This window comes from Oncorhynchus clarkii, chromosome 2, assembly GCF_045791955.1.
Source record: "Oncorhynchus clarkii lewisi isolate Uvic-CL-2024 chromosome 2, UVic_Ocla_1.0, whole genome shotgun sequence".
Classification (NCBI taxonomy): Eukaryota; Metazoa; Chordata; class Actinopteri; order Salmoniformes; family Salmonidae; genus Oncorhynchus; species Oncorhynchus clarkii.
Genome location: NC_092148.1, coordinates 32,348,121 through 32,356,582, shown reverse-complemented (window position 1 = coordinate 32,356,582; position 8,462 = coordinate 32,348,121).

Genomic DNA, 8,462 nt, shown 5'->3' with positions numbered 1-8,462 from the left:
TGTATTCAATGATATTCAATTTCCTACCCAGAGTCACAATGTTTACAAGATAATCAAATGACTTCAATCCTCTTCACAATGATTCCAAACTTATGTATATAACTCAAAATTTGTAATTCATAGCACACCTTATCCAATTGGTGCCCCGTGTGAGGAGCATCCCTTACACAATTTGTGCCCCGTGTGAGGACAATCTCCATCAGTACGAACCTCATCCCACATTGAGAATAACAATGATCTATTCTAGTAAATCAATGTCAAGTTCGGTTCATGTATTAAGCTATGTAAAATTCACCACTAGGCAAATTTTGTGGTGCACAATTTCGAAAAGAAAGAGTTGAGATAACTGAAATACATAAATGACACAAATGGTCAAGTATGATATACCAATAACAGAAATGTTCTTTCAAATACAAAAAATTGCAAAGAGTCATGCATAATCATTCATCGATGCTACCTCAAAGTTGAAAAAATGTACTAAATGTAATAGAGTGAATTGAAGCTTGATGGCACTTTTCTGTTTCACTCTACAACTATGATTGAATGTTTTACTAAGTTCAATATAAAACCCATAGCAATTGCAACACCCTTGAATCTAGTGCGTACCCTATTTGATAACTTTAAAAAAAAGCCTAGCAGGTTCTAACCGTTGTCTTGGGTGAAGAAACACCTGTGTTCACGTCACATGTGCCTCTCCATGCTGTATATACCCTCCTTAGTACATAGCTTTGCAGAAAGTGGGATCATGTGTGCACTCAAAACTACAGTAGAACCCCAGAACCCCATATACCACCTGTTAATCTATGTGTCCCTAACTACCTGCATTACAAGTTACTGTATATGAAACTAACTCTTAGAGCTGAAGTTTAGAGATAAAGTTGAGATGTGCTCGCGTAACTTGTCCACCACGTAAAGGCATTTCAAGACTTGTCTTGGTGAAGACATGACAGCCTAAAAGTCAACAACAAAAAGTATCCAACGTTCAATCCAATTGTTTTTGATTTTCAATAGTATGTTGGCTTTACGGTGTCGTTATGGGAAAGAGAACATGGGCGCCAGGTAGCCTAGCGATTAAGAGTGTTGGGCCTGTAACTGAAAGATCGCTGGTTCAAATCGCTGAGCCGACTAGGTGAAAATTCTGTCGATGTGCCCTTGAGCAAAAGCATTTAGCTCTAATTGCTCCTGTAAGTCACTCTGGATAAGAGAGTTTGCTAAATGACACACAAAAAAACTGTCTAACCGTTCAAGACCATCTTCTAAGTGAAATACATTGGCAAGGACAAAAAGGTTGATCTGACAAAGGTTCACAATGTGTTTGTACATTTGAGTGTGGGCAAGAAGTATCATAGTGTTTTCTAACGAGAACCTGTTTTCTATCTAGCTCCATGAAATGTGTGTGTTTGACTACAAATTAGGCCACTAAAGCCATTTTTCAACTGAAGAGTTACCTGTACTAGAGAAACACTGCTCAGGTGGTTTGGAGACAAGAACCACAACAAGCAACAAACAAACAAGTCACTCACGTCTCATCTCTCTCTGATGTTGGCATTCTTTCGTGCTCTCTTTGTCTGCCGTGCTCTGTTCTGAGATGAGCTGAAAAAAGGGTTGATCACTCCCGGTCTCGGAATTATCACCTACTTGGGCCTTCCGGTGGGACTTTAGAATGCTGCATGTATAAAGGTCTTGATAACGGTTTTACTAACTCTCTACGCATCAATACAGAAGTTAGGCGTAGGACCTCTGACGGAAATGTACTGGTTCAAGGACATCATCATCCTCACTCAAAAAATGTGAAAGACTGCAAAACCAGTTCAAAGCTCAAATACAGTAAGATATGTTATGCATTGACCCATAGAAATACACGTTGTCTCAGATTCCCAAACATTCAAAGTTTGTTGTAGTTATATTTGCTGATGCAGCATGGGAATGAGAAAACGTTGTAAAAAATTTACCAAAAAATATCCTGTGGAAAACACCTGAAAGTGAGGACTCCCTCGTTAGTCAGAGACCTAGCGATTTGAAGGTGTTGTGCCACACACCACACAAAGTCATTACCGAAAAAGAGAATGAGAGATAGTGTGGGGGGTAGGGATAAAAGAGGGGGTGATTGGTTTTTCGAGACATCCCTGATTCTTCTTATGATGTTCCCCTCTTTCCTATAGATTGGGTCTCTCTCACTCTCTCTCTCTCTCTCTCTCACTCTCTCTCTCTCTCTCTCTCTCTCTCTCTCTCTCTCTCTCTCTCTCTCTCTCTCTTTAACTCATAGGGTGTTTGATGGTCCATTAGACCACTGGATCTCCATATTTGATACGAAAGGCAGTCGAACTGAGACACGAAGAGAGCTGTGACCAAGACAGATAGGGAGGTACCTGGCACGGTTCCCTTTGCTTTCTGTCACTTTCAATCATACATACATGAACTCAGTTGTTTTCTTGTGTTTAAAGAAATAACAGTTAAATGTCAGGGGGAAGAGAGGCTAAGAATAGCAGATATGTGACATTTTGTGAAATGATTGTGAAAACACCTTTTTTTGCAATACACAATTCATGTCAGGTAAACTTGTTCAAGGCCTTTTGAAACCCCTGTGTTGTGTAACTGCCTTCGTTAGCCCAGAGAGTTTGTTTATCTGTTTATCTCTTTCTCTTTCTCTTTCTCTTTCTCTTTCTCTTTCTCTTTCTCTTAATCTTTCTCTTTCTCTTTCTCTTTCTCTTTCTCTTTCTCTACTATCCCCATGGTCTGCATGCTTTGATGTTTTCATACCGTAAAATGTTATGATTCATTTTATGTAAGTGTCCTGCTTGAAAACAACTTACCCCAATGTATGTACTTACTCCAACTCGATGTATATACTTACTCCAACTCAATGTATGTACTTACTCCAACTCGATGTATATACTTACTCCAACTCAATGTATGTACTTACTCCAACTCGATGTATATACTTACTCCAACTCAATGTATGTACTTACTCCAACTCGATGTATATACTTACTCCAACTCAATGTATGTACTTACTCCAACTCGATGTATATACTTACTCCAACTCAATGTATGTACTTACTCCAACTCGATGTATGTACTTACTCCAACTCAATGTATGTATTTACTCCAACTCAATGTATGTGCTTACTCAAACTCAATGTATGTACTTACTCCAACTCAATGTATGTACTTACTCCAACTCAGTGTATGTACTTACTCCAACTCAATGTATGTACTTACTCCAACTCCAACATGACTGAAACATCATAGTAATGAAACAATTGTCAAAATAATTTAGCATTAGGTATTTTTAGCAAACCACATTGAACACTTGTTGTGAATCAGGTGAAATTATATTTTGTCATGAAAACCTTGTCATAAGCTGACTGACGTATGTTTGCTGGAATTAAAAACGACAACCCAAGTGGAAATACAAGAGGGAGGACCAAATGTCAAACACAAAATCTCAGTCTTGCTTTGAATGGAGAAAACTGATCAACAGAGAGAGAGAGAGAGAGAGAGAGAGAGAGAGAGAGAGAGAGAGAGAGAGAGAGAGAGAGAGAGAGAGAGAGAGAGAGAGAGAGAGAGAGAGAGAGAGAGAGAGAGAGAGAGAGAGAGAGAGAGAGAGAGAGAGAGAGAGAGAGAGCGAGAGAAAGAAAGAAAGAGCAATTAGTCATGTTTATGAAAGTCTGAACGAGGGAATCCTTGTATCTCATTATGAAAAATTATCCCTCGCTTGCACAGTATTGGAAACATGAGATTATTTCTAGAGTGACTTTAACCAAAGGAACCACCTGCCTCAGCCTGAATGTCTGTTCTCAATTTTTTCAATGCACCTGCAAGAGAGGACCAAATATATATATATATATATATATTTCATAACAAAATATGTATGTTAAGACTATATTCCTTTACTTTTGTGTTCATAGGCATCCACCCATTCCTTTAATAGGCCATAGTTGTCAGTAGTGTTCATCAGTACTCAAGTATACTGTACGTGTCGTAACAGTAAACTACACCAGTAGCTTAAACTACACACATTTCAAATGACTGAAACCAGTACAGGTTAGTGTTAATGTAATATACTTTACAACACTGCAGCTTAGGCCCAAAATAAGATACAAGGAACCCAAACCAATGAAATGCAAGTAAAATATTCTAAACAGAATATCTGAATAATATCAGAATATCTGAATGGTGCATAGTGTGGCTTTGTACAATACTGTGCTGATTAGCCGACGTGTTGGATTAAAATGTGGGGTGAATACTATAGCATTGAATGTATTCACAATCAAGTCATACCGTAAATCCACAGAATTATGTACATTTACTCACTACACTGGGTGATGTGCAGATCCAAGTACAATGTACACCATTTGAAAAATAGTGCTTTATGAAAAGTACATCTCTGTTTGAGTATACTATTGTGAATGACGTTTTCACAATTACATTTGCTGGGATTTGCAGCCCTGGGGTTAAATGCATCTGGACTGAAGACTGCACCAATTTGATTGTTCTCAATATGGTATTCTATCGGAAACATTTTATAATAATGAATTTTAAGGTCTGCCTAAATTGCTTATCTTCATTGTTACGCAGTTAGGTGACCATGAAGTAAATAGATGTGCATCATTTTCTGTTCTTGATCTACACTGTATCTGACTACAGGAATGTGTAAATATGTGTTAAGAAATACATTCATTAGTGACATATCATGATTTACAACCAAGTAATAGTTTATTAGCTATTTAGCGGATCTTTAAATAAAGTGTTACAATAATCTATATATATATATATATATATATACATAATTATAATCCACTGATGTGTTTTGAGCTTGACTAAATATCATCTGTCAGGATTATAGCTATTCAATTGTAGTAGATACTGTGTACGCGTTGCAACTGAATACCTATCATTTTGGCTGCTTTTTAATGTTATCAGCACAAGCTGGGATGTTTCCTGTTGTTCAACGGACATTTAAATGAATGATATACCCATCCAATGAATGCTTTGTTTTCATTTGAGTTTTAGTAAACAATCGTATAAATGTATATCTTGGAAATATCATATCGATCTCAGGGACGGACCTCTTCTGGCATCCATTTGGAACGAAACAAACACTTAAGACTGTGACAGTGACATATTGTGATTGCCTTGGACAGGCACATGACTATAATGTTGTGTTCGTTCACATGACCATCCTCACGTTCCTTAACATTTAAAATAAAGAAATGTAGTGATTGAGTTTGCGGACCGTCTCTAGCAGGCCTAACCATTATTTTCCAAAGGACAGTGAAAAATACTACCCTTCGGGGTTGGGCTCAATTCCATTTCAATTCAGTCAAATCGGGAAGGAAACTGAAATTCCCAATCCAATTCCAATTTTACTCAACGCTTCTATATGTGACTGAATTCGATTTGAATCCTTGCTACTTGTATCACTGCTACTTGTTTCCCAAATGATATGTAAAGGAGGGACCCACTGGTGAACTGTATCCAATTCCTACTTGACCGCAGCTAAAGTCTGTGCTACTGCCAGAAAGACAATTCAAACAGCTTTGGGTGGGACATGACCCAAAGACGTTCATGTATCATGTCTCTCTTGCCACAGTTGCTGTTGTTTCCTTGGCCTCGGCCCTCATCAATAGACAGGACTTGTAAACGCTCCTCAGCAGTACTGAGACGTACATATATGTGTATACATTACACCTTACAAACACATAGAACTTGACAAAACTCCAGTGCCGTTGTAAACTTAATTTCTTGATGGTGGATATTATATCCAATCTCCTCCAGAGGACTTGTGGGTCTTTATATTAAGCGACTCGCGGTTACAACAGGTCAAATACTCGATCTTGCATTAGTTCTCTGATCACAAGAGCGCAGCCAAGTAGGAGTTACATCTTCTCTTTACCCTCTGGACGCACACAGGTAACTTCTGGGAATAATTCCGTTCTTCACAATAAAGGCCTTAAAAGAGGTCAGTAATAATGACTCGATAGTACTATACAAAAACCGAGGCTACACTATTGGTACAGTACGAGTACATGTTTTACCAGATATGTATGGCATACCCAATGCAAATGTTACTACGATCCCATGCTGCTATTGCGAACACACTTGTTATTGTCACAGAGAGCCTAGGCTAGAATAGGACCTAATCAGATTAGATATACAGCAAGTTGACATCTCTGCATACACTGTAGGCTGAACAATAGTCACACCCATTAGTGCATTTACTCACACCAAACACTGACTTCAAAGCAATCATAGAATTTACACCAAATAGCATCTGGCCAGCCATCACCCAATACTATCAACATGCCTGAAAAAGACCGTATTCAACACGTTATTACATTGCAACTCTGGAAGCATCTAAAGAAGGTGTGAGAATGGTTTAAATCACTATTGTAGGGAATGGCGACAGTGTAAGATCCCTTACGGGTCTCCTAGCATCGTAACAGGCCTACCTAGGCAAGGTTTGTTACACAGTCCCTTCCCTTCGGGAGAACGTGTCCCCACGCTTCACTATACCAATACCCTCTCTGACGGCCCCCAAGGCAACATCCCACATCCCACTAATTTTTGCAAATGGCAACAATGTAATGCCCCTTGTGGGTCTCAAACCTAGGTCTTCCAGCCTGTAGGCAAGACCTGCTAACCACTGTACCAATAAGAGTTAACTCCTTTTTGAGGGGATTGTAAACACAGTATATTCTACATAACCTGCATGTGTCAATTCTGTTGGATGTAGCCTACATACACTCAACCCGTTATTTTTAATAATCCGTCATATCTTCCGATATATATGGTTCCAGCAGTCACAAAGCATACAACTATCTAAGCTCCTGCATTTGAAAATAATATATACATGTACTGTATCTCAGGCAATTGTCCAGGTACAGATGGCCATGTGGGTGGAAAGGCCATACACTCGTTTACAGTTACGTCAGGATCATATTGCGAAATATTGGCAGGTATTTCACAAGTCCATGTTTGTTTGTTTGTTGCTGTTCTAAAACCTCCCTGCAACACATACGATTCCACCAACATCTTATTATTAGAAGCTGTGTCTTTTTCTCATTGTGTCAATTGTGCCACCAGAGAATATACGATTGATAAAAGTTTATATGGCTCTGGGTACCACTCATCCATAGCTATGTATTCCTTTAGTCCAATGTTATTAGAATTCTTAGTACTAGCACAGTGAATTAACTATTGTTTTTTTCCCTAGATAACAATTTGCCTCTACATTATCCTCAGTCTGACAAATCCATCTTTATCATAAGTGTGAAAAACACATATAGTAATGCTGTACTCACCAGTCTGATGCTCCCAGTGCAGAGATGAGATCAGGTCTGACATCACTCAAACTGTACTCACTGTTACACACAGGGAGACAGGAAGCTAGAATGCACTATAAGGTCCCCTCTGATCCTCTCACTGGTGCCTTCTGTGTTACATGCACGTGTACACACACACACACACACACACAGAGTGGTGTAAAGTACTTAAGTAAAAATACTTCAAAGTCGTTTTTTGGGGTATCTGTACTTTACTATTTATATTTTTGACAACTTTTACTTTTACTTCACTATATTTTCCCTGACACCCAAAAGTACCAGGACAATGGTCCAATTGACGCACTTATTGAGACAACATCCCCTGGTCATGTCTATTGCCTCTGATCTGGCGGACTCACTAAGCACACACTAACCACGCTTCTTTTGTAAAGGATTGAGTATTGGAGTCTGCCCCTGGTTATCCGTACATGTAAAAAACAAGAAAATGGTGCCGTCTGGTTCACTTAATATAAGGAATTCGGCTTTCCACATCTGCGGTAGAAGGTGGCCGAGCTACATCCGTGTTTGTCAGACCAGGAAACCTCACAAAAATCGGTCTTCTCACAAAAACGTGTGTAGCGTCCGAGCGGTTTGGCCTTTAAACACTATTATGGAATGGGTAGACTAACGAACACGATCGTGTTCTCCGTTTTGCTCTACGACCCCCACAAGTGTCACGAAGTTTGGAGGTAGTTTTGTGCCAAGAAAAACAAGGGGTTAAATATGTGTCCAAAAAAACAAATATATTTATTTTTTTGTCATTTATGAATGTGTTATTCAATGCGTTTCTAAGGGCTATAGTAGTAAAGACCAAATTCAATATTCTATTAAATAAAACAAATTCTAATCATTTCTGATACCTAAAGGGGTCCTAAAATTCTAAACGATCAATGGTATGACCATCTTAAAACAATTCCATATGTTAGCTTAGACAGCTAACCTTTTAGAGGTTTTAAATATATTTAAAACCTCATACTTTTAGACTTTTACTCAAGTAGTGTTTTACTGGGTGACTTTCACTTTTACTTGAGTCATTTTCTATCAAGTTATCTTTACTTTTACTCAAGTAGGACAATTTGGTACTTTTTTTTACACACACAGACACACCTGCATACTATTTTTTACTAGACTCGC